General features: G+C 31.9%; 1 protein-coding gene across 2 annotated transcripts in view; it reads left to right on the forward strand.

Annotated features, from left to right (window-relative positions):
• The window catches only part of LOC113393970 (ADP-ribosylation factor-like protein 4C), a 56,906-nt gene that overhangs the window by 37,553 nt on the left and 6,163 nt on the right, over positions 1-13,190 (forward strand). For both annotated transcript variants that reach the window (XM_026631118.2, XM_064217268.1), the window contains one exon: positions 11,353-11,399. The gene's annotated coding sequence lies outside the window, so the exon portion shown is untranslated. The remainder of the gene's footprint in view (positions 1-11,352; positions 11,400-13,190) is intronic.

Here is a 13,190-nt window from a genome sequence, read left to right on the forward strand (position 1 = left end):
TTCTTAATTGAATACAAAAGCAATTAAGCATTATCCAATTCGCAAACGTTCTTCAGTATCGACCTTGTAGCGACCTTTATCGTAACAAAAAATAATGGAGGAAATGATACATCCTTATTAAATTTCATTACCATTACCATTACCAGATCATTTTGTGATTCAGCCTAACCTTATAAATACTTGATATCGCTATAAACACGTCGCAAAATAAAATAAAAACGTTTTTTTTTTCGTAATTGGATGCTAAATCTATTCATAAAAGCAGCATAAGCGCAATAAAAGGGCCTCTGTCCAGTGAATGTTCAGCTTTCAATAGCATTTGAATTCATCTGTTGCACGAATGATAACCTCGTACAAAACAGTAGAACCGTGACGTCAATAAATCACACGCATAATTGGCAAATTGCAAAGGCACGTCTAGTCGGAAAGAATATATAAAAAAAAAATTAATAATTCAAATAAAGTTAAATTGAAAGAACAAGAATAACTGTAATTACGCATGAATTTTCAGAAAATACCAAGATATTTGCTCTCATCCTTGTAAAAATCAAATGTGTACAACATAGCGCCTTAACTTCTGTGGACGGTGTGTCTAATCTGACTTGAAAATGATATGCGGTCAACGTCTTCTGAATGGTTTTAGCTGAAGGCAGATGCAGTGAAGTTAGATTACCGCTACACGCTATAAGGGACCAGTTTGTCTCGGCAATGATAGCAGGTTTGTGCAAAGTGTCGTGCGAAAATATAAAAGCTTAATGTAAAGACATTCACTTAACAATTCGTAGACACCTATGATCTATCTCTCTGGCGAATTTTAATACCCTTAATGATAACGAATACAATTCTTATTGTATTCGTTATCATATTTCCAAATTATTCAAACCTAAGTTAAACATTCGAAAATTTTAAATGTAATTTAAATGCAAAAGCAAAATTGTAAGAAATTGTTTCAGCATTTCTCGAGGCCTTTGTCCGCATGTAAAGTTAATATTAACGGCCGAAAAATGCAAATGGACATTCGGTTCCGGGCCTTAAAACCACACTCAAGCTGCCGCTCGTTGAATCGTCTCAAGAAAATATATCAAGTTTTACCTCGATTTCACACTGGTTTTATATTAATGAACAAAGTTACATGTATCTGTATTTCACATTTATTCTAATTACTGTTCCAAGTTTAAAAACGAATTCGATTTGCAGATAAGATTGTTACCTTTTTGTTCTCCTTTTCTCTTTGCTTTAATCCGATGGTTTAGGTCTATTACGTCATGGTTGTTTTAAGAATAAATTTATTGGATAAGTTAAACTTTATTACTTGTAACATAATATATCGAACTAAAAGTAACTACATATGTCAGCATAAACTGACTCACAACGAGTCATTAAAGTCACCATAGTTAAAAGGACTTTTAACGAGTAACTTATTTAAAAAAAAAAACAAGATAATGATATAGCAGAGAAGTAGATAATAAAAATTCCAATTTCAAAACCAAAACAATAGGTAATGCTGACAAAACCAACGTAGCACAATATCAACTAATTAGAAGTTGTTACAAATTTATAATTGAATAAGTTACCAAAAATCAAAGAAGAGAAACGAAGCGGAAAGTTGGCTGTTTTATATTCAAAATTTACATTGATATTCTTTTAAGCCGAACCAGCCTTACCGGAGACTCATTACTTTGCCTAAGAATTAGCGATCTACATTTAAAATTAACATTTAACAACTAATTTATTATAATGAAAATTATGTTTAAAGTCAAATTACAAAATTACCTATATTTCAACACTAAGGTCAATGATTTTAATGGCCCTTGAATATTTATCGAGGTATTAACATTTAAACTTGTTGAAACTACCTGTTTGATAAAGCAAAACTACTAACGAGATTTAATTTGCATGTTATATTATTTTTATTACAAAACAACTAACTAATATTTTATTCACACTTTTATTCTTATTCTGACAATAGTGAGCTGTTAGACAGATCTCAACCTCAATCGATCTTAGGTTTACACCTAAGCGAATAGTAATTAGGACGTATTATTTAAACGTATAATTAAAGAGATGAGGAAAAAACCTTATAATATTAAAACTAAATGACATGTTTTATATTCATATATATGTCGCAGTCAACTGGTTAAATTAGCCATTTAATTGACGGCCTAGACATTTTACTAAAGGGCGCCGTTCAACCAGTCTCCTGAATGACACCGGCTAATACATCTTCCATTCATAGAATAGGGACTCTCATGTAAATAAAAAAAATTATATGGTTGCGGTTTATTAATCGAGTGCAGGAGGGGGGTCTATTCACCCAATCCCCCGGTACCATTCCCATCATGCATATTTGCTCCGTTCTTGAGATATTGACAAAAAACTAATTTTATAATTCTAACCTTAAAATATTTTCCACAATTTAGAAACTCAGTGGCCTTCGGCGCTACGGAATGTGCAGCACCATCGCCTCTCGTACCCCCTTCGCGCCTTCGGTTTCTTAAAAACACTCTAGGGGTAAGGCCGACAAGAACACATAGAGGTGGAGTTAAAATAGTCAGTTTGAGTTAATTTTCAATAAAAAGTCAAATCACTATACTATGAACGGAAATGAATTGGCTGAGGGCGCTAATTGAACAGCGCCGTATAGTAAAGTGGCTAGGCGTTTCATTGGATGGCTAATTAAGCTACTTGCCTGCGACATTGGGATATATGCCTTCCAAAAAACATAAACAATTCTAAATCAATTTCAGTAGTTAAAAAATCTGTTAAAACTTATTACTTAAATAATAATTTAGACGACTTAAATTAATTTCATTGTATCCTAACAATTTTATTATCTTAACATATTTATTAGTATAAGTATAAATATTTGTATGTAAGTTTATACATGCACCACCTACCCAGATTGCGTTTATAAAATTCTCTCAGATTGGGTTGTCTGGAAGAGATGGCTAATCAGCCATAAGTCCACCCTTTGTACATCACGTCATAAAGTATATTAACATATTAGTAATATGGATAAGTATCTTATTTATATTATCCCAGCAGAACCCGACAGACGTTGTCCAATCTGCGCATATATGTATATCAATTGACTTGATTGTCTGTTGAATGGTATATTAGTGTATGTTCTTCTACGATTTTTGGCAGCGGCTAACGAGTTGCAACATCGTGGATATTTATTTTTTTATTTTTTTATCGGTCAAGGTCGAGGTATATTAATCTCAAACAGATATACCACTACCTATTATTATATATAAGTTTGTTTTACAAACATTTTTTCAAAGTATAAGATAATAAAAATCTTTCATATAACAACATACATATATGCTTCTATACTAATATTAAAAATGCGAAAGTAACTCTGTCTGTTGCTCTTTCATGGTCAAACGGCTAGACCGAATTGAATGAAATTTGGTATGAAGCTGACTTGAACACCAAGGGACGATATCGGATACTTTTTTATGCCTAACCCTAACGACCCCTAAAACCAAAGCGAATCTGCGAGCGACAACTAGTTATTAATACTTTCCAAATACGTAACAAACATTTTTATTATAGCAACTCTACAAAAAGCATAATAATATTATGACGACTTTAAACTATATTTGACGACATTTCCATTTTAACTCGTAGGTAATTGCAGTTAATGACCCGTAAAAGTTTTTTTATGACTTTTTATTATAGCTTAAACAATTTCTAATAGCTAAAATTTTCTAGTAGCTGTCAAACTTCTCTGTATTTTTATTTTACATTATATGCTATTAAAATTGAAGTTTTAACGGAAAATATGTTACCTGTTTAAACTTTAATTGCAGAACAAGTAAGCACCACTTCTTTTTTGTGCCTAATAACTGCCCACCAACGCCTTAAATGTGAACGTAACCGCGGGCGACAACTAATTTGTTTATAAAATAACCCGTTGATCTTTGTTAACCTAGTTCTTCTCAAGTCAATATTTATTATTCAACAAGAATTTTACTTTGACTGACCATAAATACAAACATTTTATTTTAACTATTTTTAATTGATATAAAACCTGTATTGAAATAACGTAAGACATTATTATTTTATTTCGATGCAATGTGTAGCCAAGGTCTTTTATATAATCGACTGCTATACATGTACCTATAATTTAGTAATTAACACTGACATCATTCGTCGTGAAAACAATACAATTTGTTGCATACACGCCTGTGTGAGACAAAAATCTTTAATACCTGCGACTGTAAGTAAATACATACGTTTTTAGAGTAAAATATAATGTCTGTAATAAAATCGGTAAACTTTTATATAGTTATATCAATTAAAGGAAATTAATTTAATTTGTTAGTAAAAAATAAATTATGCCTCAACCCTTAAAAGGCAACTGATGTTCTTTCTTTTTATATTTTAGCTATTAAGGTTGAAGTAACGGCCCATAAATAATCTGCTGCTGTGCAAACGCCGTCTTTCCTATTTTGGTTAACATACAAAGCCTATTCAATTAAATGAAATTCTACCACATGTGAATCTACACATGTGGTAGAATTTCACTCTACTCATTTGAACTCGCGATCATCGGTTCAGATTCACGAGTTTCATCCAATCGGCCTATTGTTTGTACTGTCTAATGTAAGACTCAATAAGAATGTAATACTTTATATTAAATATTATATGAATTATTATTATCTGTATGTTACAGACGAGTATCTGTCACTTTTCTATTAAAAATTATATTTTTAATCTGGTAACACGAACATCGACAGACACTCTTAATGGCGGGAAAATTGATTCTTGAATATATATATTTTAGCTGCGTATTGATTAAAACATTATTTAAAATTCTTATCAATTTATATAAGAAAACCTGATAAATATTGTTTTATTCCTGAGTTAAGATTAAGTTTTTACACTAGTAAATAAATAAATACAGTGTTGGCTAGAATTATTTTACCGAATACAACATCAATAACAAAATCGCTAGAGAGTAAACAGTAAATATATCAGAGATTTTCAATTGACCTGATTTTTTTTAGTAAAACATTTGAAAAATAATGTTTATAGTAACATAATGGCTCAACTCTACACGGTAGAATAAAAACATTTTTAAATCAATGATCGAACATACCTTCATTTCCCTGACTGCTATTTTAATTTTGTCTTACGATTTTAGTTAAAATTCTACAGTAATTACAAAAAATATAATATATATAAAATACCGAAAATTAGTGATTTTGATTTCGATCAGTATTTAATTAAGAGCGCAATATCTAAATATATTGAAAATATTGTATGACTAATGATTTTATAACTTTTTCTGTTACTTTATTATTATTTTTCTGTTATTTTATGTCTAACGCTTATAATAAAAACAAGCAATTGTACTTAGTAACATAAAACGCAGTTATATTGCATCGTCACTTCAATAATCTCATTAGAGGCCAGTGTCCTGTGAATAGACATTACTAATTACTTTTAATTAAAACGTATATGTTAGCAGGTTGTGAAATGTTTGGGGACTAAGTTAAATTAAGTTGTTAACATTAGTCTAGGCAGATAACCCATATTGAGTACGATGGATATCCTTTATATCTTCATGTATTTAGCTGTTTTATAAATAATTGTAACTGGAGGACTTTAAAGGACACACACTTATAAGATGATTTAATTATAATCATAAATTCAGCTCATGAAGACTCGGCGACAACTGAGACTTGCTCAGATGAGAACCGTTTCTGTTACTGTGTGACAAATACTAAAGTGAACTCCAATACCGAACCAAAATGAATGTGTTTCAAAAAAGAACCACAACATTACACACACTTATCATACAAACATTCATCCATACACTACACTAAAAATTATACACACACTTATACATACTCATACGTCTTGTACATTTTTTTTAAGTCCACGTTTTGTTTTTAGCCGAAAGTCCGAGATGGTACCGGCTCTCCAATAAACTTATCAAACATATTATTATATATATTGCGATGTGAACAAGAACGTGATCGAAGTTATTCGAAAACTAATTACACTATAACTACTCAATTAACAGAGTATTTAACGAATAGATCTTTTATTAATTTGTTGTTTATTTCCTTTTGACCTTGTAACGAATCATCTATCATCACAATTCGTTTCCATTATTATTTCCAACGATCAAACGGATGCTGACGACCAAAAGGAAAGCTAGGTAGTTAGAAATTAAATTAATGAAATTGACGCACCACGGTTTCGTCGGCCCCAATCCGGTCTCCAGTACCGAACTGTGACATCGCAGTCTAACTTGTTTGGGAACATCACGGTCGCTTACACTTATCAACATTCTATGTAGGTCACAGATAAAACGAATTTAGTTTCAGAGAAATAACAAAACGCTACGAATATGTTCAGTGAATATTCGTCAATTATTACATTCATTATATAAACATTATTTTATTATCTAATCGATGAGAAATACGCATTACGTGTCTTGTAAATGTATTAATGGGATGTATTACTTCAAAGATATACAAATTTTCATAATCGCCCAATTCGACCTCCACGGTTGTTCCTCCAGCCCGATTGCGGCTACACAGAATATATTGTAGTGTACAAGAACATGCGATTTTTTTTTCCTTTTACTCTCATAGTCAGATGGGACGGCAATAATAGCCAAAGGTGGCGGAAAGCCAACGGCTTCAATTGCCTTCCGAGGCACGAGAGTGTAACTTACTAACTACTGACTGACTAGGCATGGCCCTTGGCAGTAACTGAGAATTCAGAATTCAAAATCTTGGTATTAACTGTAATAAATCTAGCCAATGGACCTACGGGGGGAAAATAATATATTCATCCAAATATCCTCAAATTCAACGCCAAAACCGACACTTACAAAGCCAAATATATTTTCTTTATCAACTATATACGAGTTGATAGCTATTTTGAGTTCACACACTAAACGTCCATAAAGAAAATTCTTTTTAGCATGATCTCATTTAATACTTCATAAAAGTGACTTACTTTCAGTGAAAGTAGGTAACGACTCCTTGTATATTTTCCTAGCAATTTCGTCTTGTTTCAAATAGGCAGCTGTCACTGATGAATGCTTATTAATGTATACCCTACATTACCTACTCTTGAAATAAACACACACTTTATATAACTATCTTCAAACCAACCTTATTAAACCAACTTCAAAGAGAAAGAGGTTACCAATTCGGCGTGTGTATGTGAACTGAGTGATCTTAATAGCTTCGCCGATTAAGAATCAATGTTGATGTTCTTTTTTAATTTTATTGAATACATAGAAGTTGAGAATATTCTCACATGAATTTGGCAGAAAAAAAATAGACTTGCAAAGGTGGAATTAGAGTCGAAATTTAGAAGATATTCATTTTAAGAGAAAAGAGAAGTTTGATTCGACTTGATGGTTTTAATGGTTTTTTTTTTACTTTTAAGTGGATGTTCAGGTAGGGTTTTTATTATTTGTAAAATTAGTCTATAATTTCTAGGATAAATTTTACTGTCCATTTTTTAATAATAGCGGGAAACTTCAACAATAACAGTTAGCTATTTGAAAATTGTTTATCCTTCCATAGAAGGCATTTTTTTAAATTCATTATTTCCAACGGTCTATGGAGTAAACTCTTTTTATTCTTTGTGGTTGCCACTGCAATGTGTATAAAAATATTTGCTTAAAAAACAGTTATATTCCATTAAAGTGTTCTGTAGTGTAAAGAAAAACGGAACATGTATCATCACGACGCTAGAAGTCACGCCTTAGATTAACCACGATCCGAGTTCAATGAACATAAATATGAGAACCGAATCATAAGTCATAATAACAATTTGAGACCAAATTGCTGGGCGATGTGAACTTAAGTAACGTTTATTACCCAATCATGAGAACTGTTTCAAGATAAAGTGTCTATGTATATTAAGAAATTTATTTGTAAAAAAATAGGTTTATTTTTTATTTTGTTTTAGAAAGTCCAATGAGCAAATAGACATACTGTTTGTTATGAATAAAATTGATCCATAGATACTGGAAAGTATAGGAAAAGGTTTGGAGTTTTTCCCACGGAGCTAATCCTAGTTGGATGCAAATTTGGCAGATATTCATCCTACATGTGCAGATTTCCTCACAGGTTTCTTATTACAAGCAGACAAAAATTAAATACATGAAAATTTAATGGTGCTCTGTTATTGACAGTACTTGAACCAGCAATCTTCGGTTACGATTCACGTTTTCTGACCAATTTTGACCAAAAAAAGGACCCCTTTTAGGTATGATATAGAACCTGTCACTACAAGATGTATAAACCAATCCTCATACTGCGCTGTCAACCGTAATATCAAAAAAATAATGTCTGTAATTAAACCGCGTCACTTACCATTCAAACTAGAATATATTATTACGAAGCATCACTGTTTGGCGATTAACTACTGAGCGTGTTATCCTGATGAGCCTGTCACCTATAAAACACAACAAATTTTCTTAACATAGTGAAATATTAATCTGATCTTAAACAAATAAGAAGCCGTAAGTAATATTGAAGATGCTGATAATAAGATATGACAACGGCTCATTGTGACTCCCACGTCCATTATAACCATAAAGACATAAATTAGCATACAATACATAAACACCTCCGACAAATGATACAAAACGGTTACTTCCCATACAGAGGTCTCAAAGCGAATCGGGTGATGTTTTCAAGGCTTGTGTAAAGGTATGTCGTGTACAACTTAAAATTAATTGTTTAACTTTTAAGAATAAGAAAAAACAAATTCAGAGCAAAAATTAAAGACATGAAGTGATCAATAAATAAAACAAATCTACATAAAACGTTATTAATAAATAAAATTAAATACGCTCATTCATACTAACAACAACAATAATTTATTACAAGTTATTATGAAATCGACGGACTGGAATAAAAAATCGCGGTGATATACCATGTCATTAGTATGAAGTATTATTTTAATTCGCTTAACAATAACGCAACAGACTCGTTACAGTTGAAGTTGAATAATAGACACTCTATATGTATAATTATACAGATTAAGTCATAAAACTGTTGTAAACTTAAGCAAAAATATAATCCAGTTTTTATTTAATTAGTAGAAAATTTATTTCGTATTCGAATGCCATTGTCGGAAGATCTTACAAAACATTTAAATTTCGTTACTGTTGTCATAATTATTTGAATAAAACTTCGCTGGATAATGTGATATTTAAATTGTATTATGTAATCAGATTATACTTTATATCTGTTTGTTTCCCAAATATTAAATAAATAAATAAATAAATAAATAAAATTAACCTTTACAAGATAACCGTTTGAAGTACACTCTTTATTGTTTAAATAAACACAGTTACATTGGAAATGCCACGTATAGGCAATGTAATATCTAACCATGTATCCGTGACCAAGTGTTACGCCATGCAAATTAAAGTCGAAAGAACAAGATAGGACCCCACTGCCTCAGCATCACAGAGCGTTTCACACGTGTAGAAAATTACTTACGCAATAGTTAACACACTAAAAGGCTCATTCGACTTAGCAAAGCTTCATAACTGCCTCGTAAATAACGCTTATTGTACCATAATGTAATATGAACCTCGGTTTTTAAACTCACAGATTTACATATACGTTAACCGTCTCAATTTTAGTAAGATGATGTCTTTAACGTAACGTACGCTATATAATGTCTACAATTAAAGTCACAGTTTTAGAAACAAAATTATAGATTTCTATTACAGAAAAGTACCTAATTACATCTATGCAAAAATATTGAACACCGTATAATGTCGACTATGTTCTTAAATAATGTAAAATTATAAATGCCAAATAACTCTGTATAGTAACTAGTCTGTCTGTTTGACAGTTTGTCTGTAGCTCTTTCAAGGCCAAAGCACTGAAGCGAATTTATTAAAATTTGGTATGAAGCAAGCTTGAACCCCAACTTTTTACTTTAGGATACTTTTTTATGCCTAGCACCTCACAACCAATCTCAAAAAGGCGAACGAAGCCGGGGACAATAACTAGTATAGAATATTTACAAAATATAAAATTAAGTCTAAAATTCCGCAAAGTAATCGATTACTTAATTGTTTTGTTTTGACAGAAAATTGTGTACATGTGTTTTACAACAGTATTACTTTAATTACGTAAAAAAGTTATTGCATATATAAAAATAATCTCACGAGATACAATGTCTCCATTTATCTTAACAATATTTTTATGTTTCTCACGTGAGACACAGTGCAGCACATTATAACGTTGTTTACATAATTTCACAATTTCATCGTGTATTGTGATAACTGAGCGAAGATCACATCTTTTTGTTAACTCAAAATGCCATTTCCACTATGACGTCATTCGCATTTATTCGATAAACTTTCTTTTCCGTGTATTACTTCAAAGAGTATTTTCATGTTTTAACAAATTTAATGATGTAACACGTAATGCGTTTCTCTACATTGTCGTAAAAATTACTTTAGAATGTACATTAACACCCAAGTCAATACCCTTGGTGGTAGAGTTTAGCAAAGGAATTATTAGCAATGTTTATACTTCTGCTTATATTTTTGATACCAATTTATCTGTAAAATATAAAGAGCTTTCGAGCCCTACTCTTGGTTGAGCAAGGCGCAGAATTATATGCGGGCTCTTAATTTGAATAAAGTGGATACAATTCAACTCGTCCTTCGTAATAAAGTTTTCTAATAGTTAATATTAACTCAATTCAAAGATAAATTACTCTAAAAGAACGAATGTTTTACATTAATATCTAACCAACGCGACTAATTGGCAGGTTTTTTTTATTTCGAGCTCTTGACTTAAAAGATGATCTTAAACATGCACAAGTGCCCAAGGTATTACAAGTGCGTAATTACCGTTTACCGCCTTATATGTATACTTATATTTGCTTGAAAAAGGATTGGGGAAGAGTATATTATATGCATTACGTTACAGAAAAACTACCTAATATTATCTTTGTCTCGCATATAAAATTAGTTGGCATAATGACGTTACATCCTTAACAAAACTCACGAGTCATTTAAAAAAAAGGTATCGTGTGAACCTTACATACTGTAACGTTATGTATCTCTGAAATACATCCGTGAAATATTTATGCCACTCGGTGCCTACTTGTAGTGTTTGAAGAACAGGAAAATGGAAATCCTCATCTTCGTTAGATATGCATAAAACCGGATGAGGACATCCGCAATCATTCAAGATTTTCCTTGAGTTGATTAAATTTTTTTCGAACAAAATCTCTTCACCTCGTAATATTAACTTATACTTACATCCGATTTACTAATAAATAAAAAATTATATAAATATAAGTATATTAATTATTGGGTTTTTATTGTTCCAGATTTACCCGAGTTATTCCTTTATCTACGGATTAAATTAATATATCACGTAAGTAGCAGTTTTTTTTTTATTTTAAAAATAATAATGACGACTTTTTAAATTCTAAAGTGTAATCTACACTTTAGATCTAGTATCTATACTTTAGAATTTATGAAATCGATTAATAATAAAAAAATAGATTAGATGAAGATTTTTTTTTATGGCATTGGTTGGCGGACGAGCATATGGGCCACCTGATAATAAGTGGTCACTACTGCCCATAGACAAAGGCGCTGTAAGAAATATTAACCATTCCTTGACGATCATCATACCTATGCGCCACCAACCTTGGGAACTAAGATGTTATGTCCCTTGTGCCTGTGATTACACTGGCTCACTTACCCTTCTAACCGGAACAACAATACAGAGTACTGTAATTTGGTGGTAGAATATCTGATGAGTGGGTGGTACCTACCCAGACGGGCTTGCACAAAGCCCTACCACCAAGTAAAAAAATAAGGTCGAATTTCAATTTCGGAATGTAATACTACGGTATACGGTATACAGTACTGTATGAATATAAAATATGATATCCAGCTGCTCCTATTATAGACGCTTTAATAGCAGGGTAATAGCATATCTCACTCGCGAGTCGCGATATACGTGTGTAGCACACACAAATCTCCACTTAAAACAATTTTAGACCGCTCCGTTATGCATGCGCCGGCCGCCGGCCTGCATGCATTTAACGGTGGTCTCGATTTGATATGCATTGACCGAATTTACTGTTCGCTCGATGATCCGATTCGAGTGCTTCCCCATAGTTGAATTTAATTACATTTGTAATACGCTGATTATTTTAACCTCAGTAAAAAGCAGACGTTTTATTTGGAACTGATTCAACGAGCGTTTTAATTAAAATTTAAGGACATCGACCTCTACTTCTCCTTTTTTATGAAGTAACTCATTAGTCTAGTGGCTAGTTACTTTTTAGGTGTTTCTTTCAAGAAATTCTCAGCTTATAGTTAGAGAATTGGTTCTATTTAATGACCCGTACCTCGGAAAGCACGTCTTATGTCCGTTCGATTGGATCATGACAGTGAAGCTAGGGCCTGTACCTGTGTTGTCACATGCGCGAATTATTTAGTAGTGAACACAATAATATATTTTACGCAGTTATTTGATTCCATTTGACTTAATCATTACTACAAATAAAATTTAGAATATATTTGAAAATAGATTCTTTTTTTTTCTTTAATACGGAATTCGATTGCCATACAAACGATAAAGCACTTATTTAATAAACCAGAAGTTCCTCAATCCTTAGAGATACGCAATAGGAAAAGTACAAATGCAAGCGGAAGTAGGTACGGTTGATTAGTGGGTTACCGCCTGTCTAAATAGGGCTGGGTCACTCGCGGGTCGTCCACTCGTCGCATACGAACGACGATTCGCATTCCGAGCCGGACTAGCGGAACATAACTGCACAAACTATTAATGATCCGCAGACAAACGTTACAAACGATGCATTATCAAGTTTAAGACACGCGATTCGTCTCTGATAAAATTACATTTATACGGTAAATAAAACTGCACTAGCAGAATTATTGACTTTAACATCTTAATTCATCTGTTTTTACTGAAATTTTACTGAAATGGATGCTCACAGATAAATTGTTTACTCTGAGATTTGTTGTTTTATCTGACGTATTTGAGCCATTTGCCAACGAACATAGATATTGCAATCAATTTAATTTAAGACAAATACTATCAATTTCGAACTAAAATAGACATAACAAATAACAAAAATGAATTTCCTTTGAATATTTTAGTAACTCTTAACAATCTTTTACCTGTCTC

This window comes from Vanessa tameamea, chromosome 16 (assembly GCF_037043105.1).
Source record: "Vanessa tameamea isolate UH-Manoa-2023 chromosome 16, ilVanTame1 primary haplotype, whole genome shotgun sequence".
Lineage (NCBI taxonomy): Eukaryota > Metazoa > Arthropoda > Insecta > Lepidoptera > Nymphalidae > Vanessa > Vanessa tameamea.